This window comes from Paroedura picta, chromosome 1 (assembly GCF_049243985.1).
Source record: "Paroedura picta isolate Pp20150507F chromosome 1, Ppicta_v3.0, whole genome shotgun sequence".
In the NCBI taxonomy this organism is placed as follows: Eukaryota; Metazoa; Chordata; class Lepidosauria; order Squamata; family Gekkonidae; genus Paroedura; species Paroedura picta.
In genome coordinates this window covers 81,249,595-81,275,298 of record NC_135369.1, presented here as the reverse complement: position 1 = coordinate 81,275,298, position 25,704 = coordinate 81,249,595, and the positions used below count along the sequence as shown (strand labels likewise).

The following is a 25,704-nucleotide window of genomic DNA, read 5'->3' as shown; positions in this document are numbered from 1 at the left end:
ATATTTAAACCGCTTGAACCATGTTGCTGAGTTGATTTTCAAAATTTGCATTCTGTCTAGCTGGGCATCACTTTTGAAAATCCAGTATCTAAGGTGAGAGTTATTAGCTGATGGATTTAGAGGGTCATCGTGGATGGAGTAACGTGCACTAAGGCTATTAATAAGGCTATGCCGTGCTGGGTCCTTTGATAACATCATATTAAAGCAGTGGTCCTCAACCTTTTTATCACCAGGGACTGGTCAACGCTTGACCATTTTACTGAGGCTGGGGGGGGGTATTTTGCCGAGGGATGTCGCCGCCACCGCCTGAGCCCCTGCTCCGCTTGCTTTCCCGACGGCGCCCCTGACTTCCCGCCGCTCGCTGGGGGGCGCTGCCAGCAGCAGCTGCACAGTGCCACACCAAGGGGGAGCCCCAGCCATGGCGGCCGTTGGAGAGCACCAAAGGTGAGCTGGTAGCAGAGTGGCAGGGCTGCCCCCTGAGGCAGCAGCCATGGAGGAGGACGAGGAAGAGCCGCGGCCTGGTACCGACTGATCTGCGGACCGGTACCGGACCGGGGATTGGGGACCACTGTATTAAAGGACTGATGACTAAATTTGTTTGAGTTGGCTAACCTAAGGTTTTTCAACAATTTTGAATTGCAAAATGTACTCAGGCACTAAGAGAGGGCATGCCCATTTATGCCCTCATCAAAACAGCCGGAGTTTCCCTAGGCAGGGCTACAATTCGCCTTAAGAATGTATTTTGAACAGATTCTAGCCTAAGTATGATGTTTTCCTTCCATCCCCAGACCTCTACTCAATACAATAGATGGGGGATAACCTTGTATAATTTGAAGGCTGGATCAATGAGGAAGGAAGGAAGGAAGGAAGGAAGGAAGGAAGGAAGGAAGGAAGGAAGGAAGGAAGGAAGGAAGGAAGGAAGGAAGGAAGGTGTAAAGGGATGGGGGAAGGAGGGGGAAGGGATTGCAAGGGGGGGCAGTTTTGGGGGGGCAGCGGGGGACTGAGTCAGGATAGAGATGGGTGGTTGGGTGCATGTCTGGTGGGGGGCAGAGGGCAGGTGCAGGGTTCGTGGGGGAGGGCCAAGGAAGGTTCCCGCCAGGCCATGCAGCATAGCAACCACGTCAGTGACACGAGCAGCATGATCTGCGGGTCCGCGGGAGGGGGTTCGTGGGGAGGGCCGGGGAAGTGTGTTGGCGGGCCAGGAAATACAGGCACCGCATCAGCAGCGACACGAGCGGCATGCTCCCTGGGTCTGCGGGGGCGGCTGGGTATGTGGGGGAGAGTCAGGGAAGGTTGTTGCTGGCCCGGGAAGCACAGGCACCGTGCCAGCGACACCTGCAGCATGCTCCCCGGGGCCATGATAGGGCGGGGGATCGTTGGGGAGGGGGAGGGGGATGGGAGGGTTCCTCCGGGGCAGGGGCAGGGACCGACCTTTTAGGCAGGCAGCGACATAGTGGCAGGTACTGGGTGAAGGCGAGTGGGGTGGGTGGATCAGGAAGCACTTCGCACCTCCCAACTCGTCAGTCCGATGGTTTAATTTCTAGTACAATAATAAATAAATAAATAAATGAATGAATGAATGAATGAATGAATGAATGAATGAATGAATGAATGAATGAATGAATGAATAAATAAATAAATAAATAAATAAATAAATAAATAAATAAATAGCTGCCTGGTAGGCACTCCCCTTTTGTTTCCTCTTTGGGGAACTAATCATATTAATTTATTTATTTATACTTGCCTTCTACTATCTTTCTGCTCCCTCTTTTTATTTTGTACCTTTGACAGGGTAATAAATGTTACTTGTGGGTTAAGTATATGTCTTGCTTCTTTTTTTCCCCCTTCCCAGGGAAATCTATTTCATTGAGCTGCCAACTGTGTATATCTGTCTGCATATTCCACAAGTGATCCCTTTAAGCCCAGAATGAATGTTCTAGTTCTCCACTTGTAGGAGACCCTCTCACATGACAGTCCTGCCCTAGAGAACAGTTGTCTGCAGTAATAATACAAGCAGGTAAGATAATCTTGCTATCAGGGAGCCATCTCTTTACTTCCTCTCCTATCTTATAAGACTGAGAAGGCAGGCAGGTTGAGTCCACAGAGTGCTAGCAAAAGAAGGATTTCTCTTCTTGATTCCACACATGGAGTTTGTCTTCACATTCTGAGCAAGTGCAAGAAGTCACAGGAGAGGAGCCACAGCAGACAGAGTGCTAGACGGAGAGCATGGACCGCCAGCTACCACTTCTGAAGTTCCGAAATTTCCCTCTTAATTGCTTAAGGATGACGTTTCTATAAGAAATTATTTCTCAAATAAATGTAGTGAAATGATTGAAAGTAATGTCTCCTGGTGCCTGCCTATTGTTCTTGTACTTCATTGTGCTTCCAATTAAATCTTCATTACATCTGCATTTATACTATTAAATGCTCATTTCCTTCATCCTATTTCTATTTTTTATAATAACCACAACCTCCTCCAAATGTTTCCCAGTAATATGCTTAATAATGTCTATTGCTGCAAAGCTCTTGAAAGTTCATCTGATTTGTACTGCAAACACTCCAGGGTGTAGTCTGCATGGGGCTTTTTATCCAATCCCAATTTGAATGAATCCCTCCCGTCTACAATGATTTTGATTTGCATTTTGATTTTGGACGCTTTAAATTTTCCCTCTGCAACAAGCATGATTGACTCGTGGTGGCCCTACCTTTCCACAATATCCTGGAGTGGAAATAAAACTAAATATTTCAAAAACCAGGGTGTCAGTTCAAAGTCTTTCTGGTTCCCGGTTGCAGGGCTTGACTTAAAGTGACTGCGCCCCAGAAGCCCAAATTTCTCTCAGCAGAGATTTGCCTCTTGGTTCCCCCCCTCTTCTGCTGTCTCCTATCTTCTCCCCCCTCCCCCCACATTCAAGAAAAGAAAGAAATAGGCTCTTGCTATGCTTGGCTCCCCCCCTCCCATTCTGAGCTCCCCCAACAGAGTGTAAAACCCTTTCTGTTTCAATGGGGGGGGGGGATAGAGGAAGATCTGAGTTCAAATCAATCTGAATTCAGCAGGATCCACAATGGAATAAACAAAGCAAGTTCAGAATCAGCCAAGGTTTCAGCCTACTGAAACCCACACCATGTTGCATTGTATGGTGTCTTCCACACAGCTACATGTCTTCCACCCAGCTACAGGATCAGATCTGACTGTTAATCCAGTGTCAGTTCTGAATTTAACGAAAGTTCTCTGGAGCTCATGCAATCCTTCTGAAACGTTAGCTGTGTCTAGCTTATTTCTGGCCTACCTGAAGCGCATAACAGTCACAGGGCAGAAGACAGAGTGTGATGATTCTTCCCCACCCCCGGCTTTTGTGAACAGAATCAGCTGAAGCTTTTCTATATTTAGAGATGTAGCTGAAGAGTTTTGTATAAGAGCACAGCAAATGCCTCAGCAGAGGGCAAAGTCCTTGCACACTTTGTCCTCTAGGCAAAATGAGATCTCAGTTTCATCTCAGTTGATAGTCCTTTTCTTTCCAAGCTCTGTGACTATTTAAACCTCTTCAATTTGAATTCGCCGTTTGATTACAATAGAATGGCACCTTTTTATATCTGCCACATATTCTTTCCAGCACTTTACAAAAGGAGGGGATAAAGGTGGGCTCCAAATTCCTCCGGATAAATACAAATTATGGATGATGAATCCTCCCATCCTGAACAGTAGTTGGGGTACCAATAGCAAACTCAATTCTAAAATACTCACCCCCCCCCACACACCCCAGAGCTTTTTATTGAAAGTTATAAATTGCTGTAAATTGATTTGAAAATATGTATAAAATACTGAATCCACACAATAATTCAGCAAAGATATTACTATTCGTTGCTGAACTGGTTTGCTTTGCACATTGTGCCACAAACAATGGATGGATGCATCACTGGGTCATTATTTTGATCCAATTCTCTTTTAGAATACAGCATTCAATATAATATTTATATAACATGTGTCAGTTTGCAACAGGTATTTGGAGTGCTGGGTGCTGAGTTCTTATTAATTCCCAACACATGCTCTGCCTTTCTTTATGCAGACTGGGGATACAAGGAAGAAGGGGATGCCAGTGGACAAGGCTGAGAGGTTGGATGGAAATGTAATTGTTGGGTTTGGATAATTATAATGATTTTTTCTAAAACACTGAAAAAGTTATAAAGCTAAAACAATCCTTGCTCAATAAACAAATATGCTTAGTCATATTGAACTCAGTGAAAGTTACTCAGTGAAGCGCTTAAGGCTGTTTTGTCATGACTGACAGCACCATTCGAATGGAGATTTACACCCTTCTAAATACCTTAAATATCTTATGTTCAGAATGTTACAGTGAGGCTATTTCTGTGCATACATGTGCATGCCAGCTACCCAGATCATATGACTTTCTGGGACTTGTGCACCCTCAGGGTGACCAGGAACCCAGAATGCGGTCTCTCATCCTTGCTTCTTCCTGAGTAAACCTGGTGCTGTAAACACAGATTAGTTTACATCTAAACATACAAAAGATGTTCTTCCAGCAAAGGATATTAAGTAAGGGATGACACAGACATTCAGTTGACTCCAGGAATGTGAGAAGGAGCATGTAAATATTTTTATAGGCTTGAATTGGGACTAACTCTTGGCCAGCCAATGTCTCTGTCTATTTTACAGTCTCTGCGAACTGTCAGACACATAGATGTCAAATAAGAACAGCTATTTCCAGAAGCTTGATTGAGATACAACAAACACATATTAATAAATGAAAACTTAAATAGGAAAGTTTAGATTTACAGCTGACATTGTGCAGGGGTTTTATGAAAGGTGGGTATAACTGAAAATTAATTGCAAACTCCTTGAGCCATTTAAAATGAGAAAACATCCCTAGAAAATGTGAACCATATTTTTATGCCTTTCAATGTGATATATTTTTTGTTTTATAAGAACCTTTCATAACATATGAGTAGAACTCCGTGAACAAGGCATGGCTTACATTGCACATTTAATAGATGATATCTCTTAAAGGTAAAGGTATCCCCTGTGCAAGCACCGAGTCATGTCTGACCCTTGGGGTGACGCCCTCTAGCGTTTTCATGGCAGACTCAATACGGGGTGGTTTGCCAGTGCCTTCCCCAGTCATTACCGTTTACCCCCCAGCAAGCTGGGTACTCATTTTACCGACCTCGGAAGGATGGAAGGCTGAGTCAACCTTGAGCCGGCTGCTGGGATTGAACTCCCAACCTCATGGGCAGACAGCTCCAGACAGCATATCGCTGCCTTACCACTCTGCGCCACAAGAGGCTCATATATATCTCTTAGCAGGAGCTTAAAATAGGGCTGTGGCATGGGGGGGGTCTACATCTTTCCCCTGTATTTTTTTTTTTTTTTTTTTTTGCTGATATAAATTTCTTCTACCTAACCACTTTCTCTTCTGGAGATGGGAAGAGACAGACAAATAAGGATAACCATTTAAATTGGGAAAACAGCCCTGGAAAATTTGAGCCACATGTCCCTTTTATGCCACTGTAAACCCATTCCAGAGGATGCTTGCTTGCAGGCCTCAGTGAGGCCTAGGGAATGGAGTGTCCTTTGACTTGGGGTATGCCCAGTCTGATTTCTTTCCCACTGAAGTTCCTCCCTCTTTTCCTAAATTGAATTTGCCAGTCACAGAAAAGAAGGGAAGGAACTCTTTCTGCCTTCCCTTCTTGTCTACAACAAAGTTACTATCAGAGCATGGCAGGGGAAAGGAATAAGATGGTTTGAGGGGAATTACATCTGTTTATGGTGCTATGGCCGCAGGTGCATTGCTTCTTCAGAAACAACTTTAATTTGGGTAGACAAACTAATCAAACTTAGGTGAACTTTAGGAATAACCTCCAAATGCAGCATACTGATGTGTTACTGGGGGTGGTGGGGGTGGGGATTAAAGCATCTGGAGATGATTTGAAGCAATTAGGATCAGGTAGAATTGCCAGACCCCCTCAGAGGAGGTAGGAAGTATTACCATGGACAAGAGCTCTCATCATAGAACTGGCATAAGGTAAAGGTAAAGGTATCCCCTGTGCAAGCACTGAGTCATGTCTGACCCTTGGGGTGACGCCCTCCAGCGTTTTCATGGCAGACTCAATATGGGGTGGTTTGCCAGTGCCTTCCCCAGTCATTACCGTTTACCCCCCAGCAAGCTGGGTACTCATTTTACTGACCTCAGGAGGATGGAAGGCTGAGTCAACCTTGAGCCGGCTGCTGGGTTCGAACTCCCAGCCTCATGGGCAGACAGCTTCAGACAGCATTTCTGCTGCCTTACCACCCTGCGCCACAAGAGGCTCTAGAACTGGCATAGTGTAGGGTATATTGTAGTACACTTGTGTGGTATAGTGGTTAAAAGCAGCAGCTTCTAATCCGGTGAGCCAGGTTTGATTCCTCATTTCTCCACATGCAACCAGCAGAGTGACCTTGGGTTCATCACAGCCCTGATAGGGCTGCTTTCACTGAGCAGTTGTATCAGGACTCTCTCAGCCTCACTTACCTTACAGGGTAGGTATGGGGAGAGGAAAGGGAAGGCGATTGTAAACCACTTTGAGACTCCATCTGGAAGTGAAAAGTGGAGTACATAAAAACCATCAATATGCCCCTGCATCAAACTGCCATCGGTACCCACACTAGTCTAGGCTAGAGCAAGCCAGACCACCCGCATAAAACACTCTGAGAGCAATGTTTGGACCAATGGACTTTCATTGCCTTGCCAGATGAAGACTGGATGTCATATATGCATTTTCATCAAGGCAAAGACATCTGCCCTTCCTGACATTCTCCCCCATTTAACCATTGTATTGCTAAACAGTGGGTGACAAGACTTCTTTGTTGAAGTCTTATTCTGAAGCTAAATCCTTTGTTTACCCTAATACTCCTTTCCTGATCCATTATTATACCAGCCTGCCAAGAGTTGGGTTACTCTCATCAGCCAGACATTAGATATCAGCCAGTTTCCAGAATCATCCAGAAACTTCCCATTTCCCCCTCAAGTGTCTGCTTTTGTTAATCGCATCACTGCAACCACACCTTTTGTCTTAAACCAATCCAGCCTATATGCCTTCTTGCCATGTACATGGCTGGAAAAAGGGTACAAGAACCCTTCGCTTGCCCCCCACATTGCCTCTCTGGTGACCAGCTTTCTTGGTATGGATCCTGCCAGACGCCCAACTTGAATGCAGGTCCATTTGCATTGCTCTGCTTCTTCCCAACACATCCCAGATCCAGATAGGTAATTATAAAACTTTGCTGGCCCTCATTCCCCCAAACCTAGTCAATGATGTCTCAGTGATGCTCTGGTATTGGGGAAAAACTCAATGGTAAAAATGGCTTCTACCCTAGAGTTTTTGCCCAAATCCCAGAATGTCACAGCAACAACACAGCATAATGATGTAACTTCCTGGGATAAGAGAATAAATCCTTTTGTGGATTAAAAACTGGTGACATGGGCCTTCCTCGTGCTGTTAGTAAATCCCGTCCCCCCTCCCTCACCAGTTGCCAACAGGGACCTGGCAAACCTAGGATGGAGTGCTGGACTAACTGTACTGTTGGTCTGAACCAGCAAGGTACTTCTCATGTTCTTATACCCTCTGTAGTAGACATGAAACCCTCCACTGTGTAAAGATGACATCAATCATTCTAATCTCCATTTCAGCCTACATTTTCAGTATCAAAGAATGAGGTTCTACATCTCTTTGGCACATTAGGTAAGCAGTAACGTGCTGGCTTAGCACAAAGATCCATCTAGTTCAACATGCTGTTTTCAACAACAGCCAGCCAGAGACCTGCAGAAAATATACAAACAGGCCATGAAAGCAGCAGATCTCCCAGCAAGCATTTGGCATTCAGGGGCACTTTGAACATGGATACATCCAGGTACTGTGGTTAATCATCTCAAATCTGATCATCCTTCATGAAAGTTTTGTAAAATAACACAAATATCCCAATATTTAAAAAATGCTAATGGAAGCTACATGAGGGCCCAAGTTAGATCATGGTTGCATGAGGGGCAAAAGGTGTTGGGAGGATTTAACCATGGATATTTGACCCTAAAATAATAGCAATAACAACTCTTATGGTAATAAATGCCATGTTGAACAATGAAGTTCCCTTACACTGAATCAGACCCTTGTCATTAAGGTCCATACTTCACCCAAGTTGTTCACCCAAGGCTCCTAAATAAACTCAGCAATCATGGGATAAGAGGATAAATTCTCTTGTAGATTAAAAGCTGGTAAATTAACAGGAAACAGAGAGTGAGTATTTTCACAATACTTACAATGGAAGTGTGAGTATTTCACAATGGAAGGTGGTAAGCAGTGTCGTACTGCAGGGTGTGGTGCAAAGCATGGTGCTTTTAAACATGGGGTGGTTATGCACTCACAGTTTTTCATCAAAGTCAGATCACTGGCACTGTTAAATTACCCTTTTAAAATAGGCCCTTTTAAAAACGTGTGGGTTTTTTTGCATACCATAGTAGAGCGAAGCAAATGCGTATGCATTTGAGAGTCTTCCTCAAATGGGAGAGTACTTCATCCATTGCACTAGGAGCTCATTGGTAGGCTGTGGTCAGCAGCAATGTCGCCTGACTGACACTTGCTGGTGACAGAACCTCATGGGAATTGCAGTTCATGGGCTTTCCATTTAACCATTGCAGTAAGACATCTCAGGGGAGAAGTCAGAAAACACAGTAAAATGTATGCATGCCATAAAAAGTGTCCCTCAAACCAGCTTACAGGGAAAAAAATCATAGCAATGCAGGCTTACAATACTACAAGGAAACAATGCAGAAAATGCCATGAGGGGTGAGTGCCATGCATAATCAAAAATACTCCAATGGGATTTCTGTGGCAAAACCATTACCACATGCAGAAAAATAAAAGCAAATGTCTTTTTTTGCAGACTTTTGCTGACTTTTCCTTTTGTCCATCCAGAATCTACTGCCCATCAGCTTCATTGGAAGCCCTCCAGATTTAGTATTTTGGAAGAGGGAGAAAATGTAGTTTTGCTAATTCACTCCATCCTCATGCATAATTTTATAAAGTTTTATCACATCCCCCTCATTTGTCATATTTTTTCTAAAGAGTTCAGACACTTGAGACTTTCTTCATAGGGAAGATGCTCTCACCCTCTAATCATCTTGGTTGCCTTCTTCGGTACTTTTCCCAGCTCCATGATGTCCGTTTTGAGATATGGTGACCAGGGGCGGTTATGCACTTAAACTGTAGAATTTTCTGCCGGAAAGATGTAGTGATGGCCACAAGAACAGAGAGCTTTAAAAGGAGATGAGACAGGATATGTCCATCAGTGGGTAATAGCCATGGGGACTGAGGGAACCTCCACAGGGAGTCTGTTGTGGGGAGAGGAATGGGAAGGCGACTGTAAGCCGCTTTGAGCCTCCTTCGGGTAGGGAAAAGCGGCATATCAGAACCAACTCTTCTTCTTCCTCCTCTTCTTCTTCCATCTTCAGAGGCAGTAGCCGCTGTATTCCAATACCAGAAGATAACATCAGGGGAAGATCTTGGATTTGATACCACGTTGTTGGCTCTCCAGAGGAACTGGTTGGCCACTGTGTGAGACAGGATGCTGGACTAGATGGACTACTGGTTTGATCCAGCAAGATGCTCCTTATATTCTTATGTTCTTATCTTATCTACCACTCTCCCTGGAAAATACCCTCCTTCCTCAGTTTTCATGCCTGGCAATACGGAGTAGGGAATCTGCCCTACTGGAAACTTCTTGCTCTGAGCTGAGCTGTAACTCTCTGAGCTCTCTGCAACTCTCCCAAGATTCCGAGGACCTTCTGTAAGCACCCTTTATAGGATTGCACTGCTACTCTTTACACAAATCTCAAAACTAACCAATGTTCATAGTTCTGCTGAAAACAGTGAACTGGTATACTAAAAATAGGGGGGAGGGGATGTTTCCTACTGTCTTCTTTTGGAGCCCAAATCAATCTTGTATGAGTGTTCCAGGGCCATTGACGTCATTGCTGCACAAACTTGTCTCATGTCACAATTCTCCCTCTAAACATCTAAATTGAGGTGCAAGGTGCTAAAAATAAAGACTCAGACCTGTGACAAGCAGTTCTTATAACCTTTACAGGCTAAAATGCTTTTAGCAAGGCACAGAAAAGCTTGTAGTCTTGAAAAACCTGATTGGAATGTTTTAAATGTGTACAAATTGCCAGCTTTATTACAATAAATATTTGCACAATGCCATGTTTTTTCAGTCTGGAAACTACTTATAACTATCACTTGCTTATTTCTGCGATAATACACAGTAGAACTAGTACGTAACTAATTTTTTGCCCAAACACATCTGATCATATTACTGGAATACAATGTCTGATGGCTTTTCTCCATCTATTGGTTTCTTTGTTTATTGAGACTGGTTTTTGTTTATATTGATCCCTATCTAATGGCAGTAGTGGCCATTTTTTTTCCTTAGACCGGCGAAAGTAACGAATGAGCGAGGTTTCTCTGGCTAAAGTCCCTCCACAGAAGTGCTTAACAGTAAAACAAAGCACCCTACTGCAAGTGTCTTTAAAGTTCCCAAGCACAATACAGCCCCCTGTTCAACACTGCCCGTAATTTCGGTCACAAATTGCGCCCATGGGGGAGGGGGATTTTTTTTTTACTTGAAGAGTGTGCAAACGATTAAGCGCCAGCTCCTACACCAGCAAAAAAGGTCTTTCTGAGACAATGAATGAACAAATATTCGTTGTGACTGGTGTGTTTGGGTTTTTATAAAACAGTTTTTAAAGGGAAAGTGGCTTTTCGGGAGCATGAAAACAGTTCATTGGCTGTTCTGTTGCATTGATGGCCAGGGGCGGGTAAAAGCGTGGAAAAATATAACTTCCTTTGTTGCGATTCCAGCCAGACGGAAACGTGTGGGGAATGAATAGACCGCTTCTGGGACTTCAATATTCCACTAGAATTAAAGGTATGCGGAATGACAAAATTTCACTATTAAATATAGCATTTCTACATACTGAAAACATTCAGCAAAATTGGTCCTTGTGTGGAAAGCCCCTTGATTTTTGATTTCTAAATGCAGGTCATTAAATTGCTTTTAAGAGCCAGCTTGGTGTAGTGGTTGGGAGTGCGGACTTCTAATCTGGCCAGCCAGGTTCATTTCCATTACCCTATATGCAACCAGCTGGGTGACCTTGGGCTTGCCACAGCACTGATAAAGCTGTTCTGACTGAGCTGTAATATCAGGGCTCTCTCAGCCCCACCTACCTCACATGGTGTCTGTTGTGGGGAGAGGAAAGGGAAGGTGACTGTAAGCCGCTTTGAGACTCCTTTTGGTAGAGAAAAGCAGCATATAAGAACCGACTCTTCATCTTCTTTGTTTGCATTCACTTCCTGAATTTGTATAGAAATTTATTCCACACACATGCTAGTTGTTGAGGTCAATGATAAAATGCAAAGGCCAAAAAGAAAACTGTTCTTCAGAGACATTTTGTTCTCTTCAGTTGCACCTAGCATTGTTCTACCAAGATGGATCATATTGTTTAAACAATCCTGTTGCCATGGCAGAGTCAAAAGCACAGGAGTGGAGCAGCTATTCTTTTTAGCCTCAGTTTTACTAAACATAATCATTTGAAATTACAGGAACCTGAAAATTACTTTGGCTGCATTAATAACATTCTTTTCTGCAGTGTCCCAAATGCAAAAAAAAAAAAAAAAAAAGGCAAGGTTGATTTCTTCTGCAGCTAACTGCCACTAGGAGGTTCATTTCTAACAGTGCTCTATTGAACTGACTAGAATACCTCATCATAATGTTATTTGGTATGTATGCGTCTGAATTCTTTCCATCCCATCACACACTCTGCATCAGCTGCTTTTTATGAGTCTCTAGAAACTTCAGGAGGTTCAGAAGGCTGCAGCTAGGGTTCTAACTAGACCCCTGTGATGAGGATAAATAACTCAAGCTGGCAATGGTACAAGCTTCCTCCTTGTTTCCAATTGGTAAGGTAAATGTAAAGGTAAAGGCATACCCTGTGCAAGCACCGGGTCATGTCTGACCTTTGAGGTGACGCCCTCTAGCGTTTTTCATGGCATACTCAATACGGGGTGCCAGTGCCTTCCCCAGTCATTACCGTTTACCCCCCAGCAAGCTGGGTACTCATTTTACCGACCTCGGAAGGATGGAAGGCTGAGTCAACCTTGAGCCGGCTGCTGGGATTGAACTCCCAGCCTCATGGGCAGACAGCTTCAGACAGCATTTCTGCTGCCTTACCACCCTGCACCACAAGAGGCTCTAATTCCAATTGGTAGTTGGTATTAAAAGCCTTAAGGGCTGTAGGACCAAGGTACCTGAAGGACAGCAACCCTGTGAAAGGTCATACGATTGGCTGCTGAAGGAACATGCTTTGTCAAAGGGAAGGTGCTAAGCATACCTCTGAAATAGCTCACTTATTCTGTTCTACTACCGCCATGAACAGAATACATTCTGGTGGCCTTTTGGCATAGGAAGGGGTAAAACTAGCGCAGCTGATGTGGGAGTCACTTCAAACAAATGGTTCCCTCAATAACATAACCGGGATGGGGCACAAAAGGGCTCTGGATGCAACTTGCATGGGAGCAGAAAACAAGCATTATCTTAACACAGCCCGCAGCGCCGCAGGCACCGCAGACTAAATAAAGCCGTAAGAGCTTAGGGGGAGGAGTTAGGGCAGGCTCTGTCCAGGATGAGGAAGGGTGCTGATTGGCCCCTTCCTCTGGACAGACCATCAGCGGGACCAATCGGCAGGCGCTTTGCACCTGCCGATTGGCCTCGCCGATTCCCGCCCTGGCAAAAAGGGAGCAACTGTGAGCCGCACCGCGTCAGGAGGCGCGAAGCGGCAAGGGAGCCCCCGGCAGTCGCGCGCAGCGCGGCTGCCGGGGGCTCCCTGGCCAGCGGCCTGACGCGGTGAGGGGGCATCACCCCAAGGGTCAGACATGACCCGGTGCTTGCACAGGGGATACCTTTACCTTGGCCTTCCTGATTCCCGCCCTGGTGAAAAGGGAGCCCCTGGCAGTCGCGCGCAGCGCGGCTGCCAGGGGCTCCCTTGCCTAGCGCCTGCTGTATTTGGATTACAGCGGGCTTGATTACTAGTAGGTCATATAATACTGATGGCTTTGTTGTGTAGCTTTTGCTCTCATGTTCAGATACTGTAGTGAGGGCAGGAGGCCAGCTGGAGAAGTCCCACTGAAGCTTCCCACTGGCCTCCAGCCTGCAGCCTAGCACAGTAAAGCATCCTCAGCTACTGAATGATGCCAGTGATGAAGGGGGACAAGGGGGCAGAATGGAACTAGGAAACAAGGACAGCCAGAAGGATTTTGTTATTGTTTGTAAATACCTCCTTGGCAGGAGCTATTTAATCTATGCAAAGAGAACTTGGAATATTTGCAGCATGACACTTAAAGGTTTATAACCTCGAGGAGAGGCAGGACAAGATGGCAGGATAGATTTTGCTTCCTCTGAGGCTGGGTATGGGCCATTCTACACTATCAAATGGCAGGACTGGGAGATTTGCACTAGAATCCCCCCTCACACCTACTCTGACAGTCACCCTGGGGACACTGGAGGCCAAAAATACCAATCTGCAGTGGTGGCACAAAGCCACGAATCTTTACGGTCCCCTGGCACTTGGCCAAATCAATGCCTACCCACACATACATTTCTCTTTTTCTTTTGCTTGGTGCTCCTTTGAAGATTATTCAGCCCCAGTGAATAGCCAAAAAAAAACCTCCACTTAAAAGAACTACTGGAGGGATAAGTGACTTGGAGATATCATTTGACTTGTAAAGCTACACCCCCCTTTCTTTTCCTCTTTTTCTGCCCTCCTAAGAAGATCAGCCCAGTAAAGAGCTTTGAATTCATGCAGAGCCAGTTGCAGACGGCTGATCGGTAAATTAATAGGTGAATTCAAAGATTCAATTGAAAGAATTGTTTACTGCTCCAGAGATCGACAGTGGAGATTTCAAAAAATCGTGGTGTGGGACAAGACTTTCTCTTTCCTTTAAGATTAAGGATGGTCATAGAGAGCTACCATGGAGAGACAGGAAGGCTCCCACAGACAGAATTGCTCATAATAACCTGGAAGCACCATAGAGCCCTTTGGAGATAGAGGTGAGTTTGGAGGATGGAAGTACCTAAAATCCAAACCATTACCGCTTCCCCTTCACTTATTTCTTTTTTGTTTAATGGTAAATACTTGTAGTGGAATACAAACTGGACAATTAGGCACTTAAGGCATCAGACGGGTGCCAGGAAGAGAAGACGCAGTTGACCAATAATAATAAGAGTCCCATTGGAAGCAATTAAAAGCAATGCAGGACTACAGTGGTAGGAGGACAGGTTGCATTTTAACAGAAGGCAATTGTGGGTTCTCACATACCACAAGATAAAACAAGTAGTGCACTGACTGTAAAATAATATTATGATCTTATAATTAATGGTGATATTTATAGTCTGAGGAGTTTAAAAAGTATTAAAAGACAAAATAGTTTTGAAACTAGATATTAGTTAATAAATAATTAAGCCTATTAGTGAATTAACTGTATTAGTGAAATCTCAGAGTTAATTGTATAGACAAGATGATTTTGGTAGGGGTGATTAAATGTGTTTAATTAGCCTGAGAAGATCAATTTGTTTAAAGTTTGAATGTATTGGCTAATGAATTTGATGAATCAGGATTTGTTGTGATTGATGTCCATGAATTGATATTTTGATTATACATTTTTACAGCATTATCATATTTTGTAACATTAATGAATGAGGATTTGCTGTGATTGATGTCTATGATTTGATATTTTGATTATCTCAATAACTAAGCATGGTGGAAAATGCCAAACAGATGGATGAAATATAAAAACAACTAGAAGAAACAGCAACAATAGTTGAAGAGGTTAAACAAAAGCAAGAAGATACAGATAAAATACTGGAATTAATCCAAGAGAAGGTGGAGCTATTAGAGACCACAACCTAAGATTTCATGGAATTCTGGAAAGCTTTGGAAAGAAAGATCCGAAACAAGAGTTCAAGAAATCAATCAAAAAGATTTTGAAAGAAGATGGAGAGGAATTGAAAAAATCTATAGAATCAATTCTGAAGTGGCAGCAAGATCTAAGCAACCCAGAGATATCTTAATAAGATTTCATAACAAAAAGATTTGAGATGCCATCTTTCACCATCAGGAGGTGAACGTCTTTCAAGATCTACCATCAGACTTGTTATGGAAAAGAGGAGAGTTCCATTTCCTGCGCCAGATCCTGATGCAGAAAGAAATTAGTTAATTCTGGAAGATCCGTTTGCACTGAAAGTGGTACTGCCATCTGGCAGACTGACTATAAAGACTGTTGAAGAACCTAAAATCCTCATCACCAAACTGGAAAAAGATAAGCCAAAAAGATAAGACAAGACGTAAAATGAAGTAACTGAAAATAATTTCCTTAAACATGAATGGATTAAATGCCCCAGGGAACAGATCGAAAACCTTCATGCAATGAATGAAAATGATAGCAGATATTATTTTCCTTCAAGAAACCCAAATTAAGACAAGCCAAGTACATCTTTTGATGACAAAGAAGCTGGAAAACTTATACTTGGCATCAGCATCATCAAAACAAAGAGGTGTGGCCACTTATATTAACCCCAAATTGACAGCCCAAGTTCAATTTACAGATCCTTAAAGAAGACATTTAATTTTGAAAATAAAATCACTGAATGGGAAGGAATGCACACTAATAAATATCTATGCCCTGAACAACTCGAAGGAGAAATATATGTAGAAGGTAATGCAGTCCTAATAGGAGACTTCAATGCAGTCCTGGACCATCTTTTGGGTAAATAAAAAACAAAACAGGGATCCAAGTTACCAAAGACTGCTTTAGATTATCTTCAGAGACTGTCACTTACCAATATTTGGAGAGAACAAAATAAAGAAAAGCAGCAATATACTTTTTACTCTGCACAACATCAGTTATACTCTTGGACTGATCAGTGCCGGATTACTAAGGGAATGCTATCTGTGAGCAAATCAATAGGGATTCTGCCTTCTGCATTTGCTGATCATTCCCCTCTGGAGTGAATCATGGTCCAACAAAGAGTGGGAATAATAAGATGGAGAATCAATAAACTGGTATTGGAGACTCCTGAAATGTTGAACCGATGTCAACAGGACCTTAAACAGTGTCAAGAGGACCGAGAGCCAGTTTGTTGTTGTGGTGAGGAGTGTGGACTTCTAATCTGGCATACCGGGTTCGATTCTGCACTCCCCCACAGGCAGCCAGCTGGATGACCTTGGGCTCACCACAGCACTGATAAAGCTGTTCTGACTGAGCAGTGATATCAGGCACTCTCAGCCTCACCCACCTCACAGGGTGTCTGTTGTGGGGAGAGGAAAGGGAAGGCGACTGTAAGCCACTTTGAGCCTCCTTCGGGTAGAGAAAAGCGACATATAAGAACCAACTCTTCTTGTTCTTCTTCTAAAGAATTCTTCCGAATCAATAACGTTCCTGAAGTCAGTAAGACTACCACATGGTAAACAAGTAAAGCTTATATGAGAGGCAAATTAATGAGCTACAGTGCCATCCTGAAAAGGAAGGCAAGAGAAAAAATGATAATCATCTTGAAACATCTGATAAAACTTGAAATACAACATCAACAAATGCCCTCAAAGATACTTTTAAGGAAAATAAAAGATCTTTGCTTGGAAAGAGACCTACTGCAAACAGAAGAAATGAGGAAGAAGCTCAGCTTTCTAAAGCAAAAGAACTTTGAGTTAACTGATAAACCAGGAAGACGGTTCATGTATAGGCTAAAAAAAGAATCAGAAAAAAGACAATGATGATGATGAAAAGAAATGGTGGGATATGCTGGACTGAATAAGATATCCGAGAAACCTTTGTGGGATTTTACAGAAAATAATCCAAGAACCTCCATATTTAAAAACAAACAAATAAGCAATACAGGAATTTATGGCAAAGATTGTACTCCCAAAATTTACAGAAGCACATCAATATATTTTTAATCAAAGAATCGCAAGAACAAGTCATGTCAGACCAACCTTATCTCTTTCTTTGAGAAAGTGACTACCTTGCTGGATCATGAGGATGCTGTGGACATAGTTTATCTGAATTTCAGTAAAGCTTTTGATAAGATTCCCAATGATATTCTTGTTGACAAGTTGGTAAAACGCGGTATGGATCCTAATTCTGTCAGTTGAATCAATAACTAGTTGACAGATCATACCCAGAGGGTACTTGTTAATGGTTCAGCATCTTCTTGGAAAAGAGTGACAAGTGGAGTACCCCAAGGATCTGTCCTGGGGCCTGTGTTGTTCAACATATTTATAAATGATTTGTATGAGGGATTAGAGGAGATACTTATTAAATTTGCAGATGATACTAAACTGGGAGGGATAGCAAATACAACAGAAGACAGAATCAAAATACAGGATGATCTTGATAGGCTTGAGAAATGGGCTAAACTCAATAAAATGAAGTTTAATAGGGACAAATATAAAGTCCATTTAGATAGGAAAAACCAAATACACTGATATAAGATGGGGGATACTTGTCTTGGCAGTAGCATGTGCGAAAAGGATCTAGGAGTCTTAGTAGACCATTCGTTGAACATGAGTCAGCAGTGTGACTCGGTGGCTTAGAAGGCAAATGGAATTTTGGGCTGTATCAAACAGAGTATCATGTCCAGCTCACAGGAGGTGATGGTACCGTTGTACTCTGCTCTGGTTTGGCCTCACATGGAGTACTGTGTTCAGTTTTGGGCACCCCAGTTGAAGAGGGATGTAGACAAACTGGAGTGTGTCCAAAGAAGGGCAACAAAGATGGTGAGGGGTTTGGGGACCAATATGTTTGGGGACCAAGACGTATGGGGGAGCTTGGTCTGCTAAGCCTAGAAAGGAGATGACTGAGAGGGGATTTGATAACCATCAAGTATTTTAAAGGGTGCCATATAGAGGATGGAGCAGAGTTGTTCTCTTTTGCCCCAGAGGGACGGATCAGAACCAATGGGATGAAATTAATTTAAAAGAAATTCCATCTAAACATCAGGAAGAAGTTCCTGACAGAGTGGTTTCTCAGTGGAACAGGCTTCCTTGGGAGGTGGTGGGTTCTCCATCTTTGGAAATTTTTAAACAGAGGCTGGATAGCCATCTGACAGAGAGGCTGATTCTGTGAAGGCTCAAGGGGGTGGCAGGTTATAGTGGATGAGCAATAGGGATGTGAGCGTCCTGCATAGTGCTGGGGACCAGATGACCCAGGAGGTCCCTTCCAACTCTATAATTCTATGGTTCTATGGTTCTATGTTTCTATGACTCTAATTATGATTCAGGAGGTCAATGAGGCAATCATATCATTGAGAAGAAATAAAGCACCTGGGCAAGACAGACTAACATTGGAATATTATAGGAAGTTGATCTATGTACTTACATTCCTGTTACAGCAGATAATGAATGACTTGAATGCGGCAACAAACTACCCAAATTCTTGGTGCCTGACCTATATATCATTGATACATAAGGAGGGAACAGATTCGACTCTCCCACAGTCATATACACTAATCTCCCTTTTAAGTGTGGATTACAAGATTTTTGCTACAAGATTGGCTGGTTTAAAAATGTGTATACCACATGTGATACATGAGGATCAAACTGGATTTATCCCAAAGAGTTATATGAAGGAGAATATAAGATTAGGTTTGAGTGTGATGGATTTTGTAAAAAGCTCAGCAACGGATGCAGCCTCTTGTTTTTTGGATGCAGAGAAAGCTTTTGACAATGTTTATTGGGACTTCCTCAAGTCCGTTCTGCAACAGATGAAATAATTTTTTCAGATGGACACAAAAATGTATTTCTCTCAAGAGGCATAAGTCTTGGTAAATGGTATGGCTTCCCAAGAAAAGATTGTAATAGCTAAAGGAACAAGACAAGGCTGCCCTCTTTCAGAACTGTTATTTATTTTGGTTTAGGAGGTCACCAAAATAGAATGGATCCAAGTATTTCCAGCTTAAGGTTTGAGGATCAAGAGTATAAAATTAGAAACTATGCTGATGATGTAGTTGTGATGGTGACAAAACCTGAAACATCTCTGACAAGACTTTTAAACTGTCTGAACTAATTTGGCATAGTTTCTGGATATAAAATAAATAAGAAGAAGACAAAAATCATAATATATGAACAGAAACAAAAAGGAAAAGAGATTCAAAACAGTACAGACTGTGAAGTAAACCTGAACAAAGTCAAATATTTAGGAGTATATTTAGATAAGGACCAAAGTAAACTGTTAAAAATCAACTATAAAGAAACCTGGCGAAAGATAAAGAAAGACCTAAATTACTGGAACAAACTGGACCTTTTGTGGTCAGCAAAGATAGTGACAATCTAGATGAATGTACTTCCTCGGCTGAACTTTTTATTCCAAACAATATCATCAATAGAACTTAATGAAAAGACTTTATCAACCTGGCAAAGTCATATTAATACATTTATATGGAACAACAAAAGACCCTGAATTGATTTTAAAACAATGCAAGATGATAAAAAAGAGGAGTGGGGTGGGTGGGCGCAGTGACGTGCGGTGGCACAGCGGTGAGGGCCCCGTTGGCTGTGGATGGCGATGCGTAGGTGGGGGGAAAAGCCCACATGGGCGGGCGTACCATCAGCAGCGGTAAGGGAGAAGAGTGGTGGCATGGATGGTGCAGGGCTGGCGGCTCATGGCCAGGGCCCTCCCCAGGTAAGTCCCTGGGCATGGGCCTTCAGAGGGCCGGTGAGTGGGGTGGGCGGGCAGGCGCAGCAACGTGTGGTGGCGCAACAGCAAGGGTTCTGTTGGTGGTGGGCGCACAGGCACCCGCAGCCTCTCGGGGCTAGGCAGCGGCGTAAGCAGCAGACAAAGAGCAGGGCCGCCACGTGGACGCGGTGGGCCTGCTGACTGGCGGCGAGCCTCTCCCTGGGTATGGGCCATAGGTGGGCGGAGGGAAAGAAGCAGGGCTGTCGCGTCTAAGAGGCAGCGGCCCTGCTTCTTTCCCAGAGTGCAGGCCTGTGGCACCACCCCCTCCCCGGCCAAGGTCCCTAGGTGGGCAGTGGGAAAGGAGCAGGGCCACTACGTCTTCGACGCGGTGGCCCTGCTCCTTTCCTGGGGGGCCAGAACTTACCTTCGTGTGAGCACAGAGTTGAGGACTGCCGACTCTGCGGACGGCCGACTTGCCGGAGCACTCAGCCGAGGACGGGCCAAGTAGCCAATGGGGAGCCACGCTGCGTGGCTCCCTATTGGCCACTTGGCCCTTGAGTGCCACTCGGAGAGGAGAATCAGGAGCCACAGAGCCTGCCCTCTCTCCTCCTCCCATTTACCCCTTAGCCTTTAATTTATACCGCTCCACAGGAATGGTTTAAACGTTATATATACACATACACATACATACACACACACACACACACAGAGACATAAAATTTCATAACCTCTTTTAAGTTGTGCCAGTATGGGTTCCTGGAGTTTGGGGGGGGGATAAATATGGCTTTGGAGTCTTTCTGCTGGCTTTTGAAATGACTAGTTACATCAGGGGTAGTCAACCTGTGGTCCTCCAGATTTTTATGGACTACAATTCCCAAGAGCCCCTGCCAGCAAATGCTGGCAGGGGCTCATGGAAATTGTGGTCCATGAACATCTGGAAGACCACAGGTTGACTACCCCTGAGTTACAGCACCGCATGCCCCGAGTACAATATGTGAGATGTGTATTAGAGTGAAAGAAACCAGGAACTAGAGAAGCAGCATCAACATGGTGACTCAGCCAACAAGACCTGTCAGAAATCTAGCCTATATCATGAGATGTGGAACAGATGGCTAAAAGAGAGAGTGATATCATTTGCCTAGAAACACTGATTGCTCCTCTGCATCAATGGCTGTCTCACAAAGTGCCTGAGTTTTTAAGAGTCTTCAAAGTACAAAGCTAGCCAGTTGTTAACACGAATGCCTATGGTTTTAACAGATGGCAGAGGACATGAAGAAATCTAGTACCTTTTGAGTAATGCCAGGCTTGCATGGGTAGCATTCTGAGCAAACATTGGTCCTCCTAGTGCAGTTAACAATGTGCTACAAACATTCAAGCGCCTCAGAAAACAGGCATGTTTCTCTCTGGTGATAGTTAGCCTTTCCACAAATTAGAACAACATCAAAGCATTTTGTGAAATGATAAGAGAAGAAATATGCTAACAAATTTTTATTCATGCTGTGTGCCCATTTCCATGGGAACAAACTGCGCCAAAAGCCCTCATTCAGGAAAAGGGCAAGAAACGTGACTCAAACTGAATTTCTCTGAATGAAGCGAACAGCAAATCACACACAGTTTATTCATGATTATCTTCCAGCAAATGACAGTTCAGCAAGTTTCACGAGTCTCCTTGCAGTCTGTAGTAGCCCTCGATTTTTTTACAGCTACCAGCAAAATGAGGAAGAGCATCCTTAAATTGTCTAGTTAATGGATACTGACAGTTAAGACAACTCCTTTTCAGAGCAGATTACTTTTAAAAGGCACTTTAATAAGTTATGTTTAAGTCTGTGAGGACAATTTTTCAAGCTGCCATTACTGCATTCTCTGTCTCCTTTCTGCAAATGCTCCAGATGGCTCAGTCCAATGGATTGGAAAGTAATCATCATAAGAAATAAAGAACTGAAAAACCAAAACAAAATCTTGTAATGAGATTTCAGTTTGCATTTTCATTAGATTTCTCCAAAAACACAGGCGATCTTGGCTGGCCTCTAGCTTTAGAGTGAACTATTAAAGGGTCAATGCTAATTTAGGCCTACTCTTTTGAAATAGAGCGGGGGGAGCCAAATCATCTCTGCACATTAGCATTATTGGAATCATGGCTTTTCATTTAATGCAAGCTGCATAAAGCCATTTTTAATCATGGTCAGCAGGTTTCTCACCAGAAACTGTGAGCTCCAAAATTGTAATTTGAGTTCTAGATACACTCTTACAGGGAGTATCATTGTAGTGTTTGACTAGGAACAAGGGGATCAAAGGTTCAAATCACAGCATGCCAAGAAACTTACTAGGTCACCTTGAGAACCATTTCTCAGCCTGGTTAAGAGCAGCAGACTCTAAACTGGAAGACCAAGTTTGATTCCCACTTTTTCAGATGCAGCCAGGTGGGTGATCTTGGGCTAGTCACTGTGCTCATAGAGATATTCTCACAGAGTAATTCTCCCAGACCCAGCTACTTCACTAAGTGTCTGTTGTAGAGAGAGGAAGAGAAAGATGTTTGTAAGCCTCTTTGGGACTCCTTTGAGTAGTGAAAAGTGGGGTATAAAAACCTTCTCTTTTTCTCTCTATTTAAGAAGCTTAAGATCCACATTTTAACAGTAGAGGACACGAGAGTAGGGAGAAGTGGAAGAGGAAAATATAACAGAGAGAAAGCTCGAGAAGACCAGGGTGGCACTGTATGGGTTTTCTGTGAGTAAATTCCTGGCATGAGAGGATATATGTTTATAGGAGGAGGAAATGTTTGGGAACTGGATGAGCAAATGTCAAGGGCAGTGGGAAGGAAAGCTATGGAGAGCTATCCAAGAAAATGCTAAGTGGAAAGAGATGCAAAGTTAGCACAGGGATTTGATGAAGGTCCTAACTAGTAAGAAAGCTGAAGGACAGTAAGCAAAAGACTGTAAGCCAAGGCAGGAGATGCAAGGACCACTTTTAGTTGATGGCATCAACGGGTACAGGTGAGTTTGACATAATTGAAGAGTGACTGAGAAGGAGGAGCTTGATAGAAACAATGGGCTGAGTCGTGGACACACTGAAGTTTAAAGGGAAAGGTACCCCCTGGGCAAGCACCGAGTCATGTCTGACCCTTGGGGTGACACCCTCTAGTGTTTTCATGGCAGACTCAATACGGGGTGGTTTGCCAGTGCCTTCCCCAGTCATTACCGTTTACCCCCCCAGCAGCAAGCTGGGTACTCATTTTACCGACCTCGGAAGGACAGAAGGCTGAGTCAACCTTGAGCCGGCTGCTGGGATCGAACTCCCAACCTCATGGACATTGCTTCAGACAGCATTTCTGCTGCTTACCACTCTGCATCACACGGAAGTTTAGAGTCATCCAAATAGAAGAAACAGGCAGGCCACTGGAGATGCAGGACCAGACCGAGGGGAGAATGTAGAGAGTCCAAGTCTGGATTATTTTTGACAATTTTCTAGTTTTACATTTGTCTACTCTTATCCTGTTATGTGCTGTATTTATAAATGAGATAAAAGTAGGGGGAAGAGACTGTGGTACAAATGAAGGATATTTTTACTGTGTAGGTAAACAATTCTCTATATAGTTCACAATAAAGCTTCTTCAAGGAATCTGCTAGTCCTTCCACAAGAATGCAAGATACAGCATTTGTATTGTGTGTATGTGTATGTGTATGAAGATACAAATAAGACATAATAAAAGAAAGTACATAATTGCAGAACAATAGAACAATAAATCTAAGAGATATTGGAAAGACTGAGATATTTTAGTTTCTTGTTTAAACCATTATCATGTTATTCCAGAATGACCACGTATGCTTTTGAGAGAGAACTTCTAAACTGAAAACAGACAAACACAGATGTTAAAAGGATGCCAGACTCCATAAAATACTGAAGATCAGCTTCCCCCTGCAAAAACTTCAAATGGCACTTTTGCTTCTCCATTATAGCTAACTGTCAAATTAGACAGGTAGCAGGAAAGTAGATGGAGTGTGGAGGTTCACTACCTGGCTGGGTGATCCTTGTCACCACAAATATCCAAAAATTAGCTTGTGGTTGCATGAAGAATGCAATTTATTCCCATTAGGGAGCCATATATTATTTAGTTATATCACTTATACCCTGTCATTCTCCTATCGGGGGTCCAAAGCAGTTTACATCAATCTCCTCTCCTTTGTTTTATTCTCATAGCTCACTAATGACTCACAATAGGGAGATGGCAGGTTGGATCCTACCAGCTTTCCCAGTAGTAAGAGAGCTTTGGAATGCCTGTGCTGGGGACCTGGGACCCACATGGCTTAGTGAGGAAGGACACTGGGTGAAATTAGGAGATACAAATGTGTGTCTTTTGGCCAACTTGAGCGTTTTTTGAGCTGAAGGTTGTGGAATCAGGGTGCTAGCCAAAGATAATTGAATGGATTAAAGACAAAATGTTTGATTAGCCAAAGGAAAGAACAAAACCCTTAGCCCTGAGCTTTAATTAGACCAGTCCAAGACTAAAGAGAATGTCCTTGAACATCCACAGATTTGCATGCTAGAATCCAATTTATCTTTCCAAGACACCAATTACACAGCATTTTGGGGGATATTATGCAACATATATCTACTATACACACTAGGATGAACAGTTGTTTAAATGGACTTTGAGGAATGGTAGAGGACAGGAAGGCCTGGAGGAACATTGTCCATGGGGTCGCAATGGGTCGGACACGACTTCCCACCTAACAACAACAATGGAATCCCTGATGTCTGTTTTTCCAGAAAGATGTGCATGATGATTGGAGCTTACAAGTCTCGTGAATAAGAAGCTGAGGGATCTGAACAGGTCAAAGCATTCTGAAAGATATGAAGATGCTTCAGACAACTAAAAATCTGAAATACTACGTAAGGGATTCCAGACATTAAGGTTGAACCTTCAAGGTTTACCACCCCACTGAGTCCCTCAGAAATACAATATACAATACAAAAAACTTTAATGGCATCCAAGAAATACAATATGTAAGATAGCAACAGCATAAGGATTCTTTGAGTCCACTCCACCCTGGTTTCAGGCCTGGCCATGGGACAAAAACAGGCAAGGCAGATCACATGTACCATTAAATGGACAGAGGGAGTGCAAACCTATTAATTCTCTTGGACGTCTTGATGGATTTTGATCATCAAATGCATTATTATAGCATGGGGGAGACCTGTCTTGGAGTAGTATATACAAAAACAATCTAGGGGTCTTAGTGGACCATACACTGAACAGGAGTCGGCAGTGTGACTCAGTGGCTAAAAAGGCAAATGGGATTTGGGGCTGTATCAAAAAAAAAGTATAGTGCCTAGATCGTGTAAGGTGATGGTAACGCTTTTCTCTGCTCTGGTTAGACCTCACTTAAAATACTGTGTTCAGTTTTGAGCACCACAATTGAAGAAGGATTTAGACAAACTGGTGCATATCCAGAGGAGGGCAACAAAAATGGTAGGTGGTTTGTAGACCAAGATGTATGAAAATAGGTTGAGAGAGGGAGGTCTATTTAGCCTGGAGAGAAGATGACTAACAGATGATATGATAGCCATCTTCAACTACTTGAAGGGATGTCACAAAGGATGGAGCAGAGTTGTTTTCTGTTTCCCAGAAGATAGGACCAGAACCAATGTTTTTTTTTTTGGGGGGGGGCATCATCTGGGTATGGAATTGGGGTCACTGTGGGTGGGCAAGTAGTTGTGAATTTCCTGCATTCTGCAGAGGGTTGAACTAGATGATACTGAAATTCCATTCCAACTCTATGATTCTATGATACCATCAGTCATGGTATTCTTCTGGACCACTTTTCATGTTTGGGACTGCAAGATACCACTCTGAGATAGTTTTGGTTCTATCTCAAAGCTAAGTTTCAGAGTGTGGTTCCGGGGGGCTGCTGCTCAGCCCCTTGTCCTTGGGTTCTACAA

At 43.3% G+C, this 25,704-nt stretch overlaps 1 protein-coding gene across 24 annotated transcripts in view; it reads right to left on the bottom strand.

Annotated features, from left to right (window-relative positions):
- Positions 1-25,704, bottom strand: part of RGS7 (regulator of G protein signaling 7) — a 248,923-nt gene that overhangs the window by 96,371 nt on the left and 126,848 nt on the right. Inside the window, exon 1 of one of the 24 annotated variants that reach the window (XM_077345118.1) lies at positions 3,288-3,368. The exons of the other annotated variants lie outside the window; for them this stretch is intronic. The gene's annotated coding sequence lies outside the window, so the exon portion shown is untranslated. Of the gene's footprint in view, positions 1-3,287; positions 3,369-25,704 lie in introns of those variants that run through there. 24 annotated transcript variants of the gene reach the window in all.